This window comes from Ailuropoda melanoleuca, chromosome 3 (assembly GCF_002007445.2).
Source record: "Ailuropoda melanoleuca isolate Jingjing chromosome 3, ASM200744v2, whole genome shotgun sequence".
Taxonomy (NCBI): Eukaryota; Metazoa; Chordata; class Mammalia; order Carnivora; family Ursidae; genus Ailuropoda; species Ailuropoda melanoleuca.
The window spans coordinates 18,918,398-18,941,894 of record NC_048220.1 but is presented as its reverse complement, the minus strand read 5'-3'; the positions used below and the strand labels follow the sequence as shown (position 1 = coordinate 18,941,894).

The 23,497-nt window shown below is 39.6% G+C and overlaps 1 protein-coding gene across 2 annotated transcripts in view; it reads right to left on the bottom strand.

The window, feature by feature from the left end:
• ADAMTS19 (ADAM metallopeptidase with thrombospondin type 1 motif 19) overlaps positions 1-23,497 on the bottom strand; it is a 478,977-nt gene that overhangs the window by 342,245 nt on the left and 113,235 nt on the right. For both annotated transcript variants that reach the window (XM_034655959.1, XM_034655958.1), the window contains exon 2: positions 19,613-19,754. The gene's annotated coding sequence lies outside the window, so the exon portion shown is untranslated. The remainder of the gene's footprint in view (positions 1-19,612; positions 19,755-23,497) is intronic.

Genomic DNA, 23,497 nt, shown 5'->3' with positions numbered 1-23,497 from the left:
TCTTGGAAGCCATCGGGCCTTCTTCCATTTACAGGAGACAAACGCATGCAAGCAAATTTCTAGAAGCTCAACTTGTTTGTGGGTTAACTCCAAACTGCTTGCTCTGGTCCAGTATTTCATGCTCTGCATCCATACCTGTTTCTGACTCTCTAGGTTTTGGACCTGAGGCTCTTTGTCTGATTCCTGGGCTTACGTATTAACCCCTCCCAGTGTATGCTCAACAATGTTTCCTTCGATTCAAGGGGTTACTGTCTTAGACGACAATTTCTCTCACCCACTCCCATAGACCTGAGGATTCCTTACATCAGCCTAGCAACGGAGTACAGGGGTTGGGGGCACGTGTATATTGTTGAGGGATACTTTTCTACATTACAATTCCTGTAGAACAAGATTCCATTCAATTACAGATCAATTCAAAATCACTATCTTTCACTGCTTACCATGTGCTCTGAAGCCACATGTGGCTTCCCTAGGATCAGGTACGTGTTACAGTAAAGCCTGTGAAGAATGTATGGAAATTATCACTGCTACAAAGCAAAACAAAGTCAAGTCATGCGAAATGTTAAGGCACTGAGTCCTGGGAAAATACTGCAACACAGCGACCTTTCCACCTACTCAATGAGGAACTCACACACAAATACGAAACTTTCTTTTTACTTTTCGTTTTCTGTTCAACCTATTTTGCTTCCTTCTGTCTTGTAAGGTTCTCTACATGGAAGTATGACTAGTAGTTTGACACCTCTGATTTACAGAAAAATGCTTCCTAATCTCTAGAATTACATTCTCAACACAGAGCATTCATGAACGTCACTCCTTACTTCACATTTTCTCTTGGACAACTCTGAAACATTTCAGATTGAAGTTTTCCAAATCTGATTTTCTCTGTTCAGATTTCTCCACCTAAGTCAAGGCGCACGCNACAGAATCATTTCTTAAAGTGAGGCATATATACATAAAACATAAATGGGAAATATTTCACTGATTATGACCATTTTGATCAAAAAGTGATAATTCTAGAATTATTCAATAATAATGTCCATGTAATCTACAGTTATTCATGTTTCTGTAGGACAAATATGTTTACGTGAGCTAAATGTGGGACTATTTTAACTATGTGTGAAATAAATACGTTTGTGTGAATTAACTGGGACTACTTTATCTAATTATTGATGGTTATACGTGTGTGTGCAAACATATGTTTGCCTGAGTTAACTGTTCACTATGTGACTAATTGCATGGGGAATTTTTGTTTTTTGTTTTTTTTTAAGATTTTACTTATTTCAGAAAGATAAAGAGAGAGAGAAAGCATGGTGGGTAGGGGCTGAGGGAAAGGGAGAGAGAATCTCCGTCAGGTCATGATCCTGGTTTCCTAGGATTGAGCCCCGCATCGGGCTCCCTGTTTAGCAGGGGGTCTGCATCTCTCTCTGCCCTCCCCCCTGCTTGTGCACATTCTTTCTCTCTCTCTCTCTCTCTCTCTGATAAAAATTCTTTTTAAAAAATCCAAAAATCGTAGTTAATGAAATAAACAAATTAGTTACAATACTCAACAATTGAGTGACAGCTGGCCAAACAAGTGGGCTTCATGGCTTTTATGACTAAACTTTGTCTCCCTAAGGAAAGCATTAATTCAAATAAGTTCAGAGGCAGCTGCTTCCAGGAAGTACTTGAGTAAAAGGGACCAAAATGCTGTCCACCCAACTGTTTGTGGCTGTTACTCACACCCGCCCTTTACAAGCCAGGCTGGTCTTCAAAGCTGCTTCTAGGTCAGCCTTCATCGCAACAAAGACACACCATGTTTCTAACACTCAATTTCAGAAGCTGCGTGACAGCGAAGAGCCTGAGTGTGGTCACTTGAAAATCAGCAATACAAACAGAATTCAGATAATCCTTTAATAGAGTCAACAAGGAGTCATCTCTGGGGCCACAAAGAGGGCTCCTATTCCACAAAGATGGTATTTTACTGCCTGTTTCTAATTAAGTATCTGCAATTAGGGATGTGTGGCATTGCCTTTTTATTCCCTCTCTTCTCAGAGGGCATACTTCCTCCCTCCTTCCACCTGAAGTTGGACATCGGGAAGTTTAGGTGACGGCAAGGTGGTGCTGAAGGAATGCTGGTGTATGTACTATGCTTTCGTGTCGTGTCTAGTGCTCTGGGCTGAGCGCCCGGAGAGCTGGAGAGCTCCAGTGCTGCAGGATACATACAATGCCTGGGTCTGCTGAGGGACATCGACCAGTATGTGGTTCATCCATCTGGTCTTTTGGATTATCACACGAGCACTCATGACCAAGTGTGTAATCTATAAAATTGTATCTCATGCTGGTCTCCTTATATTGGATACAAACGTCACTGACTCCTTCGATTGGCTTAGCACTAACCTGTCTCCAGAATAGGCACATGGAAATTCCTAAGCCTGGAATATACATGTGGCCATCAGGGCTCTATCTCAAGCCAATGCTTGTAGACATGGTCATCCGCCTTTGCTCTTCTGTTCCTATGCCATGTTGAACACGGTAGTGAAGTGCTGTACCAGCAGAATTTTCTTAGCATCTTCTTCGACTTCTCTAGGATTTCTCTCATGACATGCATCAACTGCTCTGCTGCTTTTTCTTAGCACCTCTCTTTTATTGTTCTTTCCTAGGGTGAACTTCCCGTATGAAATATCCTTTGCCTATGCTGCACTTTGACTTACTGTTAAACACTAAACGTACATTACTCAGGGGTTGTTCTTTAAAAACATAAATTCAAATCAAAGGTCATTTGAGGGGCGCCTGGGTGGCACAGCGGTTAAGTGTCTGCCTTCGGCTCCGGGCGTGATCCCGGCATTATGGGATCGAGCCCCACATCAGGCTCCTCCGCTAGGAGCCTGCTTCTTCCTCTCCCACTCCCCCTGCTTGTGTTCCCTCTCTTGCTGGCTATCTCTATCTCTGTCAAATCAATCAATCAATCAATCAATCAATCTTCAAAGGTCATTTGAGAAATCAAAACTTGGGCGTGGTGTCCATGTTTGTGCAAATGCCCTTAAGGCAAGGGATGCCTTTAGCCAAGATAAAGATAACTTTGAAGAAAAACAAGAGGGAAATCTCCATTAGCATATTTCAAAAATATAGTAATTTTCTGTATTATTTTAATAACAAATGGCAGAAAGAGTCACACTTCCATAGTCCTACCTAGATTTTGAAAGCTGCCCACTTTGGGATGAAGTCGTGTTTCTGAACTTTTTTTTTGTTCTTCTAACTCTCCTTTTCCTTATCAGTTGACAACAAGTGATCAAATCCTACTTTCAAAAATTACAAATGAGATGATAAGCCCTCCCTTAGGTCAGAGAGCACTTAGGAAGAGCAGCAGACTGCAGTTTCCATTAATAACTAAAAGCAAACCATCCCTACATAAAGGAAAATTTACTAGAGAAATTTTTAAAGAAAAAATAGCAACCATGATTTTATCCTATTCCTTAGTAAGTAGTCATCTGTGACAAGATGGACTATTAGTTTTGGTGGATGACTTAATTTGGAAGGTAGAGTAAGGGTTGCAAAATTGAGAGACCTGCTTTATTATTAATAATGCATCCAGCATTTAACAAAAATTAGGACAAATTGCAGTGTCTCATCCAGTAGCAATTTTTAAAAGGATAAGATAGTAAAGATGCGGGGGGACAAAATGAAAACCTGAAATAACATAGTTATTACTCAACTCATTTCTTACTAACTTGTGGAATGTGATCACATGAAAAAAAAAATTTACGCTGTCTCTCTAGGAAATAGTTTATTTGCCAAACTAGGTTTTTATCCTTCTTGTTCCTGGTTCATCTGCTCCTCAAGGCAACAAGATACATAGAGACCAAAGAAAGAGGATTATCTGTGTTCATTTATGATTCTGAAAATATACATTTTGATACAAGTTTCTATCTCATACCCATGTAAGATCTCACAGATTTTGAATTTCACCTCAAAGTAAAGCAATTCAAAAAGAATGGTGCTCTTCAGGAAACAATGGAGGAGTATCAAGTTCCTTCTGATGTCAAAAACAAAAAGCCAGCAGTCATGCACTGATGAATAACAGATCACAGAGTCCTTTTAATCATGTCCTCTAAAATAAGTCTTTACTTTCTTGTTACATCAAAACTATAAAATTACTTCATAAAGTCCAAACACAAATACTCCAGAATGAAAGCTACTGCATTATGCTGTCCCCCACAAGGTAATGTAAGCCAAATGTTTTCTTTTTTTATTTATATGGATTCTAATTTACATTTCTAAATTAAATTTTGCATGAAGTATACACACAAACATAAAATTTTGGTTCACAACAGCCTGACATTTGAAGAAACTTAATCGCATTTCATTGATATTATGCCCTTAGCCTGAAAAAGCACGTACGGTTTCTAGTTTTGCTGTCTTTGCCTGGTAACGTTTTTGAAGACATAGCTACAAAAGATGCACTTGTGTTATCTTAAATGGAAATAGGATAAGGTGACTGGTACACTAGGGATACAGAGGACTTCGCTCTCAAGTAATCATTCCTGGATGGGGTTCAGGGCAGTTGAACAGAATCTTTTTATGGTTTTAAGACAATTTATAATACAGGCAACCTTAGACTGCGATGGAGGCATTTAGGTAAGTGGATTTCATGGCCTAGTGTAGGTAGTTCGGGGAAAATACAGAAATTAACAAGAGTTGTGTCCTATTGTCCTGGTTATGCCTTTAAAACCATCTGTAGGTAAAATAACTGTACCACAAAAACAACTTTGGTCAAACGCTGTGAGATGATACATATTATCACGTCCTCCTTTTTTCTTTTCACATAAAACTAGGGCATACCAGGGGTTTCTAAATGGGAGGAAAAAATATAAATGGTTCAATGTTTAGGAGCCCATCTTCTTCAGTAACTTCATTTGCCTATTGAAGTACTTAAGCAGTAAATGTATAAAACTGGTGATACTCATGGTGGCCATGGTATGAAAGCATGAAAATACCACAGTAAGACTTGGGTGGTCCTGCCGGGAAAGGGGCATTATGGTGACGTATATAAGGAAACCCTAGGTCAAATTGCCTCAGGGAGCTGAAGAGCCACATCGTAAAACCAACCTGAGCCCACAATAAAGTTAGAAGGAGAGTCTATCCTCAAACACTTCACGTCTAAAACATCTTTGAAAAAGATATCATTGAATGGAAACCAAAACCTAAATCAGAATTGAAATCCAAGCAGGAAGAGGCAAGTCCCCTACAACTAGGGACAAAGGTAATCAGGTAAATATTCTTGGACAGTGGCCACACTATCCAATGTATGGTATGAAAAGTCAAGATAATCTTGTTCGTTCATTCAACAAATATTTCCTTACTGAGAGCCTACGATGTACCCAGTCCCACTCCAGACCCTTGGAATGGATCAATGATTTAAAAAGTAACAGAAATCACTGTTCTCATGCAGATGACTTTTTAGTGATGGATGATACAAAATAAACAACAGGAAATAAACGATATAGTGTGTTAGATGATGATAAGGGCTATATAAGAAACAAAACAAATTAAGGCAGGTAAGAAACTTTGTAGAAAGGGAATTGGATCAAGAAAGTTTTCACCAGGGGCACCTGGGTGGCTCAGTTGGTTAAGTGTGTCTGCCTTTGGCTCAGGTCATGATCCCAGGGTTCCTGGATCAAGTCTGACATTGGGCTCCCTGCTCAGCGGGGAGCCTTCTTCTCCCTCTCTCGCTCCCCCTGCCTGTGCTCTCTTTCTCTTAAATAAATAAATAAAATCAAGGAAGGAAGGAAGGAAGGAAGGATGGAAGGAAGGAAGGAGAGAGAGAAAGAGAGAGAGAGAGAGAGAGAGAGAGAAAGAAAGAAAGAAAGAAAGAAAGAAAGAAAGAAAGAAAGAAAGAAAGAAAAGAAAAAAAATTTTTCACTGACCTAGTGGAAGTAAGCAAGCCATGGTGACCTCTGCAGGAAACGTGGTCCACACAGAGAGAAGAGCAGGGACAGAATCCTAATAAAAAGAATGTGTCTGGCTTGTTCGAGGAGGAACAAGAAGCCAATATGACCAGAATGGAAGAATGGATTCTAATGCTGGAGAGCCTTCTAGGCTATTCACTCTAAGGACTATGGCTTTTACTCTGAATGACAGGAGACTCCATGGGCAGATTTTGAATAGGTAAGATGCTATTTTTTAGAAGATCACTTGCCGCTGCTGTGCAAAGAAGAAATTAGACGGAGGTGAGAATGGAAACAATCCGGACGGCAATGTAGCTGCAATTCAGGTGAGAAAGAGAGCAGCAAGAAGCGGTAAAGGAGGTGATGAGAAGTGATCTGATTCTCGAGCAGGGTTTCTCAACTTTGGTGCTATCAATAATTTTATTTTGGGACAACTGTCCTGTGCGTTTCAGGGTGTTAAGCAGCACCCCTTATCTCTACGAATTAGATGCCAGTAGCAAACCCTCACCTCATTTGTAACAAAAAGGTCCGTAAATACTTCCAAATGCCCCGGGGGCAAAGAAATTGATTTTTGTTGTTGTTGTTGTTGTTGTTGAGAATAATTACAGATGTATTTCTTTGGCAAAGCAAAACACACCACAAAGACAGGAGTCATCTGTAACATATTACCTATGGGATAGTGGAACTTTAGTCACCATGACACAAAAATTCAAATGGCACAAATGAAACAAATAGGGATCATCCAGGGACCAGCCTGGAGGGGAGCCCTGCCGTCCTAACTCTCTCTCATCTATTAGGTAACTCCCAAGAACTAAACCATTTTCAACTTCCGGAAGGGGAGAAAAAAACAAGATGGAGATCAAACGACAATTGTGAGAACATGAAGTGCAACTTGTGGGCTTCACTTTCATTCATGTGTCATTGCAGAAAACTGAGCTACACAGTGTGAACCTATGAACACGGGAACAGTACTGAACATAGTAAGGTGCTTATCTGACATCCAAGTAGAAATATTTACTAGATCAGAGCAAAGTTTCATAGTAGAGACACAAATGTGGGAACTCAAGCCTGTAACATGGATCAGCTCACAAAACCCATCAGCTCCCCAAGGGAGAGAATATATAATAGTAAGGGATTCTTGCTTCCAGTTCAGCAAGAAGAATCAACAAGTGAGGCTTGAAGTAGCAACTAACAGGAAGGAAATCAGTGGTGTCCCCGAGGCTTCGTGAGAAAGGGCTCTGAGGGAAATAAAATGATCAATTATGTTAGACTCTGATAAGGCCGTAAGACAGAGGTGAAAAATTAACTATGGTGATCTTGATAAGAGCAATTTTGATGGGATGTTCTATGTGAAAATGGTTCAGGAGAAAGTGAGACAAGGGAACTGGAAACCAACATTAGAGCAATTTATCCAAAGAGTTTTACTATATAAAGCAGAGCAGAGGGATGGAGCAGATCCTGGGAAGGGGTGGGTGACGGCGAAGTAAAGGATTTTTACAAGCAGATTAGTAATCAAACATGCTATAGATCTTATCAAAACCAGAAGAGGGGGGAAATGCAATCAATTTCGGTTACTTATTTCCAGCACCTCAGAGGTTAACCAACTTGAGTTGTGCTATGAACCCAATTCACCTCATTATTTTCTACTTAAAAAGTAAGATATCATGGAAAATTCTGTCTTTTCATTCAGAAAATGAAATATAATGCAAAGACATAATACTTTTATTTATTAAATACCGTATAAGAGATATTATGTGGAATCAAAAGGTTGACATTCAGTTAATATGTGCTGGCATGGTCATCTACAACCCTAAATTTTTCCTTAAATGGATAATCTTTGCATCTAGCTAGATACTACTTACATTAAACACAATGAAAAAATAAAAAATAACAGAGGATGAATGTGTGAAACGGAGAAAGAGATAACAGCCAAATACTAACAAAATAGAGATTGCTGCAACTAGGAATATAAAAGACAACTTTAAATCAAAAAGCAAGTTGGCATACAAAAAGGGGTAATACATAATGAAAGCAATTCAAGTCATTTGGAAGGGGAAACCTGCATAAAATTGTATATACTTAATAGCACAGACTTAAGTATATAAAGCAAACATGGACTGAAAAACAGGCAAACATTGACAAATGTATAGTCACAAGAATCTTAATACTCAGTAATTACTAGAGCATGTACACACACACTAATCTATAAGCTTGATCTAAAGGCCATAAATAGAATATACCTAATAAATGGGAATATTTTTTTCTAAGCACAAATGCAATATTTGTAAATATTGGCTACATACCATAACTGCAAGCAAGTATAAAAAATGGTTCAACTCTGACCGTAACATAAGTTAGAAAAATTTTAAAATATAATTCCAGGGGCGCCTAGGTAGCGCAGTCATTAAGCGTCTGCCTTCGGCTCAGGGCGTGATCCTGGCGTTCTGGGATCGAGTCCCACATCAGGCTCCTCCACTGGGAGCCTGCTTCTTCCTCTCCCACTCCCCCTGCTTGTGTTCCCCTCTCTCACTGGCTGTCTCTCTCTCTGTCAAATAAATAAAATCTTAAAATATATATATATATATATATATATATAATTCCAAATAACACATAGGTCAAAGAAGATCAACCAGTGCCTTTTTCAACTCATTGGTGTCTATGCTATGCTGCTCATCAAAGATTTTTGTAATAGTATCCTTGAAAAGCTTACTGTAAAAGATAAACCTCTGACATGGTTAAGAAATAAACAAGAGAAAGTAAAAAAAAATTAGGAATGAATATAATAAAGATACACAGGTATTTTTAAAATTAATGGAATTATAAACATAGGTAATAAAAACTTTGATGCTAGAATGATACAATTCTTNGTAATAAAAACTTTGATGTTAGAATGATACAATTCTTTAAAAGTGGCTGGAAAAGATACAGCAAGAAAGAGTATCCCATAACTATTAAGAAAACTGATTAAAAATACACACGGTTTTCCCTCTCAAAAGAGAACATGGGCTGAAATCATTATGGAGGTAAGTTCCTACTTCAGTTCAGGCAATACCATTCCCCAAATATAAGCTCTTCAACAGAACATAAAATTAAAGAACAGAGAATGAAGGAGGCTAGTTAGATCTCTGATACGCAAGCTAGACAAGGTAATAAGAGAGTGTAAAATTGGGGTGCCTGGGTGGCATAGCGGTTAAGCGTCTGCCTTCGGCTCAGCGCGTGATCCTGGCGTTCTGGGATCGAGCCCCACATCAGGCTCCTCTGCTGAGAGCCTGCTTCTTCCTCTCCCACTCCCCCTGCTTGTGTTCCCTCTCTTGCTGGCTGTCTCTATCTCTGTCAAATAAATAAATAAAATCTTTAAAAAAGAAAAAAAAGAGAGTGTAAAATTACAAGCAAATCTTATTCACGAACATAAATGGAAAAATCCTATGTAAAACCCTAGCACATGGATGCCTAGAATGCAGTAAGAAACTATAATGGCCAAATTAATGTTTTTCCAGGGAAGACAGGGATTGTCCAATGTTAAAAAATCAATGAACGCAACCTCTGTTCCAGTGACATAAGAAGCAGATGCTTTAAACAACCCCTGGATTCCCAATTCTTACAAATGATAGAGTAAGCGTAAAATAGAATCCTCACAAGTGCTAAAGAACATTAACTCCCAAAAGACACAATTTATTACTCTGTCATGTCTTTATCTTCCTCGGATAAACCTTTGGTTGTGGTGTATTTGTTACCGAAAATACAACCGTATTTTACATAGGATTTTTATTACAGGGGTCCTTTATATAAAATGGATCACGATTTTATTTCTTCTCTGTTCATTGAGATTTCAAATTTACACTAATTTCACAGCAATATTTAGATAGCCTGTACCCAGAGAAACTTTCAAATTATTATCTGTAAATTTAAAATTTGCTAAAACTTCCCTCTAATATGTCTGCTGTGTGCTGTCTTGGAAATGCTTTCTATCGCCAATCCAAGGTTTTCGAAAACCCTTGGTCTACTGAGAGGTCTACGTTTCTTCTTCTTGTGCCAGTTTTGGCACTTCACATTTTTCTCCAAAAAAAAAAAAAAGGTTTCACATAGGATTTCAATTATTCCTATACGGTTGCTCAAAGTATTCTTTAATAATTTATAACTTCTGTTATCTACGTAGCTCTTCCTTTTTCATTTTGTATTTTCTCATTTCTTTCACAGTCTCAGAGAAAGTTTGTCTTCTTGCATTAATCTTTTCAAGAAGTACCAACAATTTCCTTTGCAAAGTAAGAAAAAAAAATCAAATACTTAAGACTCCAGTGTCGTTTTTATAAAAATTCATTGAAATGATTTATAAATATGTCCCAAAGATTGATCAGTCTTAACTTTAAAATGTGAATATATTAACACCATTAAAATAGACTATAAAATGAAAACCATGAAAATGACCATCAGCCAACTATTATTTAAACTGTCAAGAAAATTGTTACTATTCACTTACCACCCAAGATTTGAAATATATAAAGCTAAACCTGATAGTCTACTAGGAGAAACTGAGGATAAAATCCTATCAAGAAAATATAAACTTCTAAGAATTCAACAGATCAAACAGACCTGAATTTAAAAAGATAGAGAAGATTTAAATAATATACTACATAAATAATATATACATATACTTAATAAAGTTTGTCTGATAAATAGAGAGCTCTGTATTCGATTGGGAATATACTCTCATTTATAATCTGTATTGGANGAGCTCTGTATTCGATTGGGAATATACTCTCATTTATAATCTGTATTGGATATTGATAAAAATTGGCCCAGTAAAAGGTTAGAGAGTAAATATAAGATTGCAAAGAGTTGATAATATAGGAGGTATTTATGCATCAGAACGAAATCGCTTCAGCAGTCCACAGAAACAGAGTTTCTCCCACAGAAAATCTACAGGAAGAGAGGCTCACTCACATCTGCAGGGATTGCTGATTTCCTGGCTAATCTAGGTAGGCCCACTCTGGGAGGACAGACATGATTTGGTTTTGCTCTTGTGTTCTCCAGGAGGAGAACTCAGGCAAGTTCTGATGGGAACAGCTGAGTCAAAGGGAAGCATGCAAATGCCTCTTGAGGTTAGGCCTGGAAGGGACACACTGTCAGTTTCAGCTCCAACTATTGTCCAAAGCAGGTGAGAAAGAAAGCCCAGATTCAAGGGTCAGGGACCTGGACTGCCCATCTTCACTGAGAGGAGCTAGGAAATTTACATGGCAAAGAGAGGCTTCAAGGCAGGGTGAAGAACTGGGACTGTGCATGTAATCCATCTACCATATGAGAGCCTAGAAAAGAGGGCCTATGGAGTGCTTAATAGCTACTAAGCGTATCCGCAATATCTGTTGAAAGAATTTGAAAAAGGAGAAAGAGGACCTACCTGAGCGTTCTCCAAAGTAAATATGACACAGTACAACAGGAGGATTATGAGAAAATGCTTTTTTATGGGCAAATAACTCTCACATCTTCATAAATCCAAAAGAAGAAAAATAAATGCAGGATTTGTACAGTTTGCTGGAATATCATTTTTTTTTAAAGATTTTATTTATTTAGTTGACAGAGAGAGAGACAGCCAGCAAGAGAGGGAACACAAGCAGGGGGAGCCGGAGAGGAAGAAGCTGGCTCCCAGTGGAGCAGGGAGCCGATGTGGGGCTCGATCCCAGGCTCTGGGATCACGCCCTGAGCCGAAGGCAGACACTTAATGACTGAGCCACCCAGGTGCCCCATACTGGAATATCATCTTGATAAACTATTAACACATTGGTATTAATATGATTGCTAGTTGCCCTGCTAGTAATGTTTCTCTTTTCCTTTCTGCTTTCCACTTAACTTTGCCCTTAAAAAAAAAAAAAGTGAAGGAACTTGAAACATTCTGATGTGATATTTTAGTCTTTACAGGAGGAAAAGTTATTTAAACTGCTTCAGAGGATTCCGTGAAAAGTAACAGTTTTTCATCTTTAATACATCTATGACTTTATGACAGTTCCCCCTCTGGGGGAAAGTAGAGCAGCTTTTCGCTTAGTTTCCTCATCAATTAAAATCTCACAGCAAAAGCTTTGTACATAGCGATGAAAATAAGGGAGGTCCTGAAGGTCATCACTAAGCACTGTGAACTGATGAAGAATTTTAATAATGGTAATGAATATGATACTCTCATACTATAATGGTTTCATTATGTTTCATGATACTGCCACCTACGTATCCTTGGGCATTTTTCATTTATGCTATGCCTCAATTCAAAAAGGATTTGAAGTTCTGAGTGGCCCTGACTCATTAAAGTTTTCTGTGATGTTGAGAGATGATTGTTTATGATTAGCGCCTGATATGCAATACTAGAAAGAAAGGGGTGGAGGACTATTTTTCCCTTACTCCTATGCCCTATTGTAGCAGAAGTGAGAGACCACAGCAATACAGCGAGGCAGTCAGAAGAGGAGGTCTCACAATAATCTGCAGCAGTGTTTTTAATTAATATTGGAGNGCAATATTTAGATAGCCTGTACCCAGAGAAACTTTCAAATTATTATCTGTAAATTTAAAATTTGCTAAAACTTCCCTCTAATATGTCTGCTGTGTGCTGTCTTGGAAATGCTTTCTATCGCCAATCCAAGGTTTTCGAAAACCCTTGGTCTACTGAGAGGTCTACGTTTCTTCTTCTTGTGCCAGTTTTGGCACTTCACATTTTTCTCCAAAAAAAAAAAAAAGGTTTCACATAGGATTTCAATTATTCCTATACGGTTGCTCAAAGTATTCTTTAATAATTTATAACTTCTGTTATCTACGTAGCTCTTCCTTTTTCATTTTGTATTTTCTCATTTCTTTCACAGTCTCAGAGAAAGTTTGTCTTCTTGCATTAATCTTTTCAAGAAGTACCAACAATTTCCTTTGCAAAGTAAGAAAAAAAAATCAAATACTTAAGACTCCAGTGTCGTTTTTATAAAAATTCATTGAAATGATTTATAAATATGTCCCAAAGATTGATCAGTCTTAACTTTAAAATGTGAATATATTAACACCATTAAAATAGACTATAAAATGAAAACCATGAAAATGACCATCAGCCAACTATTATTTAAACTGTCAAGAAAATTGTTACTATTCACTTACCACCCAAGATTTGAAATATATAAAGCTAAACCTGATAGTCTACTAGGAGAAACTGAGAAGTCATATTGAGAAAATGTCATAAAATCCTATCAAGAAAATATAAACTTCTAAGAATTCAACAGATCAAACAGACCCGAATTTAAAAAGATGGAGAAGATTTAAATAATATACTACATAAATAATATATACATATACTTAATAAAGTTTGTCTGATAAATAGAGAGCTCTGTATTCGATTGGGAATATACTCTCATTTATAATCTGTATTGGATATTGATAAAAATTGGCCCAGTAAAAGGTTAGAGAGTAAATATAAGATTGCAAAGAGTTGATAATATAGGAGGTATTTATGCATCAGAACGAAATCGCTTCAGCAGTCCACAGAAACAGAGTTTCTCCCACAGAAAATCTACAGGAAGAGAGGCTCACTCACATCTGCAGGGATTGCTGATTTCCTGGCTAATCTAGGTAGGCCCACTCTGGGAGGACAGACATGATTTGGTTTTGCTCTTGTGTTCTCCAGGAGGAGAACTCAGGCAAGTTCTGATGGGAACAGCTGAGTCAAAGGGAAGCATGCAAATGCCTCTTGAGGTTAGGCCTGGAAGGGACACACTGTCAGTTTCAGCTCCAACTATTGTCCAAAGCAGGTGAGAAAGAAAGCCCAGATTCAAGGGTCAGGGACCTGGACTGCCCATCTTCACTGAGAGGAGCTAGGAAATTTACATGGCAAAGAGAGGCTTCAAGGCAGGGTGAAGAACTGGGACTGTGCATGTAATCCATCTACCATATGAGAGCCTAGAAAAGAGGGCCTATGGAGTGCTTAATAGCTACTAAGCGTATCCGCAATATCTGTTGAAAGAATTTGAAAAAGGAAAGAGGACCTACCTGAGCGTTCTCCAAAGTAAATATGACACAGTACAACAGGAGGATTATGAGAAAATGCTTTTTTATGGGCAAATAACTCTCACGTCTTCATAAATCCAAAAGAAGAAAAATAAATGCAGGATTTGTACAGTTTGCTGGAATATCATTTTTTTTTAAAGATTTTATTTATTTAGTTGACAGAGAGAGAGACAGCCAGCAAGAGAGGGAACACAAGCAGGGGGAGCCGGAGAGGAAGAAGCTGGCTCCCAGTGGAGCAGGGAGCCGATGTGGGGCTCGATCCCAGGCTCTGGGATCACGCCCTGAGCCGAAGGCAGACACTTAATGACTGAGCCACCCAGGTGCCCCATACTGGAATATCATCTTGATAAACTATTAACACATTGGTATTAATATGATTGCTAGTTGCCCTGCTAGTAATGTTTCTCTTTTCCTTTCTGCTTTCCACTTAACTTTGCCCTTAAAAAAAAAAAAAGTGAAGGAACTTGAAACATTCTGATGTGATATTTTAGTCTTTACAGGAAGAAAAGTTATTTAAACTGCTTCAGAGGATTCCGTGAAAAGTAACAGTTTTTCATCTTTAATACATCTATGACTTTATGACAGTTCCCCCTCTGGGGGAAAGTAGAGCAGCTTTTCGCTTAGTTTCCTCATCAATTAAAATCTCACAGCAAAAGCTTTGTACATAGCGACGAAAATAAGGGAGGTCCTGAAGGTCATCACTAAGCACTGTGAACTGATGAAGAATTTTAATAATGGTAATGAATATGATACTCTCATACTATAATGGTTTCATTATGTTTCATGATACTGCCACCTACGTATCCTTGGGCATTTTTCATTTATGCTATGCCTCAATTCAAAAAGGATTTGAAGTTCTGAGTGGCCCTGACTCATTAAAGTTTTCTGTGATGTTGAGAGATGATTGTTTATGATTAGCGCCTGATATGCAATACTAGAAAGAAAGGGGTGGAGGACTATTTTTCCCTTACTCCTATGCCCTATTGTAGCAGAAGTGAGAGACCACAGCAACACAGCGAGGCAGTCAGAAGAGGAGGTCTCACAATAATCTGCAGCAGTGTTTTTAATTAATATTGGAGAGCTCTATACGGAATTGCTACATTTTCTGCCCCTGGAATCTCAAAATAAATGAATTATACTGTAGTTACAGGTAAAGAATGCTTTATTTTCAGAGGATGTTTAAACATACTACATAAAAGATTAATAGATGCAACAAAATGTACAAAACAGATGTGGCTAATGATACCTGCTCCAAACGCCAGCTGGATTTGTAATTACATTTTTGGAGAGACTGAAGACCTGAATGGCTGCACTGACTGTGGTATATAATATTTCCTGACAGTCAGTGCTAGTTATCGGATGCTCTCTTTTAATTAAAAAGGACATGTCAAGTTATTTAATACACACAATGCATGTTGTTATAATTAATATTTTTAAAATTAAAGATATATATCCTTTACTAAATAAAAGAGAAATTAAAATTAGAATATATACCCTTCTAATAAAAAGGAGATAGGTATGTATGATTTTTTTTGAAAGATTAAATTTCTATCTCCTTGCTTTAACTAGAGATAGAAGGCAATTCCCAGAAAAGAATAGAGAAATAGCTCCTAGATTATTTTAAATAAACTATTTTAAAATAGTTTGATCAGCAGCCCTGATATTTCTCTTATTAGCACAGATACTGAACAAATGTATCTGCTATTTCAGTAAATGTATAATTAAGAAAACCAGCAGATAGGTCAAAAGGGACAATCAATTCAAAATTAGATGCAAGATAAATTCCTTCAAAACCAGCCTGCTGGGTTTACATCCTGTTAATTAAAAGGCAGGGGGTCACAGATCTGCATTAAAGACCAAAAGATGATGGGGTGCCTGGGTGGCTCATTGGTTAAGCATCTGACTCTTGATCTCAGTTCAGGTCTTGATCTCAGGGTTATGGGTCAAGCCCCCACATTGCCCAATGTGGAGCCCACTTTAAAAATAATAAAGACCAAAAGATGAGAGTGAATTACAAATGCCCAGGTATGTATAAGGAAATTGCTTTTTGAGAAGAACAGCAGTGAAAGAAATTTCCTCCCTGCTTCCCTTCCCTGCTGTCAGGGGTCATCCTCTGCAGATGTCCTTGAAAAATGAGGAGGGTTTGTCTCCTGGGCACTCTTCCCTTACCACCAAGACAGCTGTCCACTGCCCCCAACTGCTCCCAGGTTGATTATCACCGCACTCTTCGCCCACAGAGCTCACCAGGAACACTGAGGCTGGCTATCTTCCACTCAAGGCTGTTCCTGACGTGGCCTCCTCAGCAAGGGGGACAAGTGAGGATGCTGCCTTTTCTCTCACAACACCTGAGCCTCATTCCCTATTGACTGAAACCTTCAGTTCACTGAAGGATAGGAAATATCTAGAAAGTATTTTAAAAAAGATGTGTGTAAGAGGGAGGAGATAGTTTTAAAGTATCTTCTGAAGAAGAGTCTTTTGGGAGTCCAAGAAAAAAAATTAAACGTTAGTCTTTCACAAAGGACCTCCTTAAGGGAAACCTCCTTTTCTCTAGCTTTCACCCTTCTGGCTGAGGGTCTCTCCCCTTTTATTCCCCCAGAGGTAAATTCTGTTCTTCCTCTTCCCTAGGCAAATCCCCAGTTTTCTTCAAGATATTCTCAGGAACTTCTGGCTTGGGAATCTAGTCCCCTCTTCAAATGTTCTAGTTCCTTCATCCAGATTGAATTCCTGAGTCAAGAGTAAGAGTAAGTCAGGATGCACTGGCAGGAGACCACAGTCAGAACATGGCATCCTCTGCTCAGGAGACTCAGAGTCTGCCCTGCTCAAGACTCCCCTCCACCTTTCAGAGAGAAACATATGCTTTCTTGGTCTTCCTAAAACAGGCTGTGTCACTACTTTTTTAAAAACACATCCACACGTAATTCTTACCGTGTGAACATGTTTTTCCATAAATGGAACATTTTTCCCCAGTGAAGATAAACTAAATCCATAGGACTTAATTAAATTTAGCAAAATCTGTTTCCCTTTGTTCAAACTTATTTTTCCGGATGATGCATTGAGCCACTGTTTTCAAAGTATGGTTTGGGGACCTCTGGAGGTCCAGAAGGTCAAAGCTACTTAAAAATAATAACTTATATGTTATTTGCCTTTCTTGAGCTTATTCTAGGTGTACAGTGAAATTTTCCAGAGCCTAGATATCACCTATTGCCATCATCACTCTGACAGGTAACCAAATACATGCATGGGGATCCTTGTGTCTTCTAAAATATTCTAAACTAAGCTCTTTGGGGTCTTTGTTAATTTTTAAAAGTATAAAGAGGTCTTGAGACCAAAACGTTTGACAACCATTGGCATATAAGATAATAGAGACCAAGGCACTTATTTCTCCTTCTTTAAACCATAGAGACTGATCCACCTGTGAGACACCCTCTTCAGGCACACCACAAACACTGAGAATTTTACAACTCTATCTTCTTGTCTTGAGTTTACCAAATATATGGCTCAGGTGTTCTCCCACATGCATCCTTTTTAGCACAAGGCTAGCAGTGTGGTTTCTCTTTGGCTCAAGATTTGGATTTTTAATCCCTCCTACCTCCCAAGTTGAGATTTTTCTTTCCCTAGGAGGTATCTATATATATTTATCTATATATTATAGATTCACACTATGCGTGGATAAAGTCTTGTTAAAACTAACCCTTCTTATAGATTATAGATAAGATATCGAGCAATTTCTATAGATACTATGTCATCTCAATAATTGATAAGCATTTAGACTTTAGGAAATGAAAGTTGGTATAAGAACATAAAAAACACAGCCCCTTCTTTTGAGCTCTACCAGGTGAACCTTGAGAAACATCAGGGTGTCATTTGCCATGAAGTTTGCGAGCACAACCAGTCAACACTGACCACCTAGTTATAGTAAAATAGTGAAAAATAGGCTTTCTAGTTTTGAATTGCTTTTGGATTCCCTGTATTCTAGCCACCTGAACAACAGCAGGAAGGAAAAAATGCAGGAGAACTGTATCAATAAGTTAAAATTCATCTGTAAAGCTGATTTCTGGTATTTCTATTCCATATGGCATCTATGTGTACTGAGAGGTTTCCTGTTACTTACTTAGAAGGTCCCTCTCTCCTTGACTACGGGACCTACCCATTATTTTATCCCAGCTCCTCAGAGGCAAAGCACAGCTCAAGAACTTATAAATTGCAACTTCTTATTCAGAGACTCTTTACCACTTGAAAAGTTACCTCCCGGTGCCAGAAGTACTGAGAAACCACTAAAAGTGGGTCACAACCAAAAATAATGGGTCAATGCAAAAAGACTTAGGAATTAGAGGGGGGGATGACCTCTATTTCATAATTACTACTTTAAACATATTTTTAAAAATCGGCTTTGTTTTATGATCATTCAAGCATTGTAAAACCTAGATGGAAGTTACTTCCAAGTCTTTTTCCCTGGATTTTCATTTCGTTAGTGTTAATACACAGAATAGAAACAGTAGGCATGATTTAGAACTGAAAACAAACCCCAGAACCTACACAGTTCCCAAGTGCTTATATCTTGGAAAAAGAACAAAAATATCTAACATTCTTTATTTGTACCTTTAAACTCAGTACAACAGTTAAAATAAAAGAGGTTTCTATATATACCTGCATTGTGAAATGGTCTCAGTATTTATTGTTGTCATAGTCATGCTTCAAGGGGCCAGCCAAGCCCAAACCCAATTCTTGAGAAGTGAGCTTTCAGACACATTCTCGGCTGAACTACTGAGCCCATATGTAAAGTTCATGCCTTTCTGATCACACCTGACCTAGAGAGTTCGATAAGTGGGGCTGGGTCAAGCAGATATTATCTTCAAGAATTTTAACTAAGAAGAACAGATGAACTTGCAAATGAAAATAGCTAGATGGGGGAAAGCAGCTCCCCTCCTACACACAGGTGTGCACGCATGTGTGCGCGTACACACACACACACACACACCTTGTCTAGAGAGCATGCATAAGCCTCAATTGAGCCATAGGTCCTGCAAGAAAATACTTGCCCTTCTCAAGATACATCCCATTTCTCCCTCTGGTTGATACACTAATAACAAGGATCAAAACCTCAGCATAGCCCGACCAGGAAAGTACTGGCCCCACAGAAGATAAAGAGATTATTCCCTAAAGACCCACAGGACCTGCCAAATAGGTTCCAGCGGGAACCAAGAGAACAGGCCTGGGAATAGGCTCTGCATGTACTAAACCAGGGTGCAATATATAGCTGCGTAATGCAGAGTTTGCTGACGGGGATTTGTCCCGTGACTTAGAAACCCTGCAGTTGCAACAACTCTTAAAGTGGGTCCCAGTGGGGTGGAGGGGCAACAGTTGCCTTGGCTTTGACAAGGGAACAAAAGGCTCACAGAGGTGGCATATTGGAAGGAATCTACTATGTAAGACTCCAGACTTATTAAATGATTGTGCTCACTAGGGAGACAACAGAACATGGGCTGCACTAACACACAAGGAAATGTGCTAGTGAAGAGGTCAAAGTATCACTGACCTCGGTAATGGCTCAGTAATGGTGCTCTGCTGGACAAGACTGGTGGTAGGGATGCTGTTACAGAAATGGGATCTTTGACAATTGAGATAAGAAGATTCTGAAAAAGAAGAGACCAGATAGCAGGACTTACCCGTAAGATTCAAGTCTGATGAGGGGTGCCTGGGTAGCTCAGTTGGTTAGGCATCCAACTCTTGATCTCAGCTCAGGTCTTGATCTTGGGGTCGTGGGTTCAAGTCCCACATTGGACTTCATACTGGATGTGGATGTGGAGCCTATTAAAAAAAAAAAAAAGATTCAAGTCTCACGGAATTACTGTAGCTGGCAGCAAAGCCAGATTGCTAACCAAGGGACTGCCACCCATGGAAATTCATGACTAATAAACATAGGGGCAACATCATGGGAAACCAAGAAGGCTATTGCTTGATATAAGTTGTTATTCTCCTGGCAGAAACAATCACAATTCCCAGCTTGCTCAGTTTCCAGTCCCCAGCAAGTTCTCAGCGCCAGGGCCCACTGATTGAAGGAGAGGATTAAAGCATGAGGACGGGTCTCTGTAATACTAAAGCAAGTCTTGAAAGGGAACCTATAGCCAATTACCAAGTAAAGGAGCACTGAAAAAAGTATCCAGGTATTTTCACAGCTTGTGTATACAGAACTTGATCTATTGTTGATAATAAAGGGCCCCAAACACTGTTATAGCCCCCCTATTACTGGATGACATATGCAGGCCAGGTAATAACATCCTGGCCCAGGTCCATCTCATAGTGAGGCCAGGGGATCCAAAACACTTCTGGTGGTCATTTTCAGGATGCCTAATCCCAATGGATATATTCGGGAGCTGACAGAATCCTCACATTGGCTCCCTGCCCTGCAGAATGAGAGCTATTACAGTAAGATATTCCAAGGGAGCCCTCAGAAACAGTCGCTTCTGACTGAGACACTTAATCACAACAATACAGCATTCTAGGGGGGGCCGTGCCTGGGTGGCTCAGTCAGTTAAGTGTCTGCCTTCAGCTCAAGTCATCATCTCAGGGCCCTGGGATCCAGCCCTGCATCTGGCTCTCTGCTCAGCAGGGAGTTGGCTTCTACCTCCCCTTTTGCCCCTCCCTTCCCTCGTGCTCTCTCTCTCTAATAAATAAATCTTAAAAAAAAAAACTATGCAGCATAGAAACATCTGCAGACTCAACCACTTCAAGTTCTTGGTTATACCGTGATGTCTCCAAGGGCGCTTCGCCCTACCTATCGCTAAGAGGCACAGCACTGCTTCAGGTTTTATTTTTTTTTAAAGATTTTATCTATTTATTTGACAGAGGTAGAGACAGCCAGGAAGAGAGGGAACACAAGCAGGGGGAGTGGGAGAGGAAGAAGCAGGCTCACAGCAGAAGGGCCTGATGTGGGGCGATCCCCTAACGCCGGGATCACGCCCTGAGCCGAAGGCAGACGCCTAACCGCTGTGCCACCCAGGCGCCCCTGCTTCAGGTTTTAGAAGCAGTATATACTGCTTGAGATCACTACTCCAATCTATTTTTATTTCAAGTTTTAAGAGGAGAGCAGAGCAATGACAGGATATGCAGTAACAAGTGGGAGGCTTTTTGGGCCACGAGACGCAGCAGTTTGCCATGTGCTAGACATACCTGGGAGGGATAAAATACAATTTGTAGTCTCTGGCGTGCTATGATAGGGCATGCGCACCTACGTCCAAGACTTAGAAGCAGGTCTATCCCTTCAGAAAACAATTCCTGGCATGCTACCTGGCCCTGGTGGAGACTGAGCGTCTGATCCTGAGACAAAGATTGCCTAGGCACCATAGCCACCAATTGTGAGCTGTGTGCTATCCAGGCTACCAAGTCTAGAATCTTGGGTGGGCACAGCAGACATCCATTGGATGACAGGAGTGGTCCATTTGGGATTAAGCCCTAGAACGTCCTGAGGAAGAGTTATCTCAGACCTCCCTCCCCCAGTGTCCTGTACCTCGGTTGTACCAATGATCTCATGGCAGTGGGCATTAGGAGGTCCCTAATGACTAGTTGAACAGGGGAAGAGAAAACCCAGGGCTGATTCAAAGACACATCAACTCTCTGTGTTGGTGTTTGTCAAACAAGGATTGCAGCCACATTACAGCCCCACTCACTGGAGGTCCTCAAAGAGAGTGTGTACTTGTGTATGGATGATGGAGTATGTTCCAGCGGGCAGAACTTAGGTGCCTGTGGTCTCTCAGTTTACATGTAAAGAGAGAGGAGCTGGAGAGAAGAATACCTGTGGATTCCAGAGCAGTGGGGAAGGGTTTGGCTGGTTGGTCTGAGGACAGGAAGGAATAATATTGCAAAGGTGGGGCCCAGCAGATCTGCTAAGATGTGCCTATTCTAGACTCTCCCATTTTTCTATTAACTTTTTTTCCTTACTGATTTAGAAAAGCTTCTTGTTTATTTTTGATACAAACCCTCTGTTGTCATTTGTACTGCAAATATGTTTTCCTGCTGACTAGTTTGCCATTTCACCCTCCTAGGTGTATAATTTGATGAACACTCCTAATTTTAATCTAGTGAAATATATGAACTTCCTATTTTCCTTTTGAATTCACGCTTTTGTGCGTGTTTCATAAACGTCTCCTTACTCTCAATGTCAAGGACAATCTTTATTTTTGTCCAGATGGTTTGGTGTTGTATCTTTCCCATTTCAATCTACCTAACAGCTAGAGTTAATTTTTGTGTAACATGTGAAACAGGATGAGGGTGAAACGAAGTAGGATTTTTTCAATTTTTTTTAATATACATATCCGATGGATCTAGTACTATTTATTGAAACACCACTCTGTCCCCACTGCACAGCAGTGTAAACTTTGTCACAAGGTAAGTGACTTGAAGTATTAGGTTTGCTTCTGGACTCCCCAACTGATTCCATTCACCTGGTTCTTTTTTCTTTGGAGAGGACTTAGCTGCTTTAATTATTACATCCTTAGAATAATTCTTGACTTGAAGGCTTTAGGCTTCATTGCAGGTGTTGTTTCTTCTTTTCCTCTTCGTCCCCTAATTGCCACAGCTTCCCCCCCCCTAAAGATTATTTATTTTAGAGAGAGAGAAAGAGAGTATGAGTGAGCAAGGGGAGGGGGAGAGGGAGAGGGAATCTCTCCCCGATGAATGTGGGGCCTGATGCGGAACTCAGTCTCACAACCCTGAGCTCACGACCTGAGCCAAAATCAAGAGTCTGATGCTTAACTGACTGAGCCACCCAGGCGCCCTCAAGTCTTTTTGTTCTTTACATTTGTCATCAGTCCTAGAATCAGCCTTGAATTACAGCAAATGGCAACTGCTGCTTTCGTAGAACTGAATCTACAGACGAGTTTAGAGAAAACGGACATCTTTACAACAGGAAGTCTTCCGGGAGGTGAACAGGAAGCATCCCTCTAAGTATTTTTAACTTTCTTTTATTGTTTTGATGGTTTTAGTATAGAGGGACCATGCACATCTTTTGTGAGATTTGTTCGTACGTATACGATGTTTTAATTATATAAGTATTCAGAATTGTGTTCCGTATTGGTCACTGGTTTATAAAAAACAATGGACGTATACATACTGATATCCGGATCACACCAAGTTCTTTCTCCATGTTTTTTTTTCCTCTCTTGAGAATATGTGACATTATTCTATTTCTTTGAATTTTGGGTCACTGCGCATCCTGTCCTGGATGTTATATTTGTTATATTTTGAGTATATTGGGTGCTGTTACATTCCTTGCAAGAGTGAGGTTATTGGTTTCACACACAATTAATGTGTCTGGATATTATTGGTAACTTTGTCTCATAGGCAGCAACTCGAGTTCCTGCCTACTAAACTAGACCCTTCTTAGTCCATCCTGGCACCTTTGGTTCAGGTATCAGTCAGACATTCTGCAAAGGTTATAGGCAGAATTTTGGTTTTCCCTTCTTCGGCTTTTGCTCCTTATTTCTATCCAGCGTCTTTAATAGCCTACAACTCTCTTCTCTGGTTCTTCTGGCTGGAAATACTATGGGTTTCCT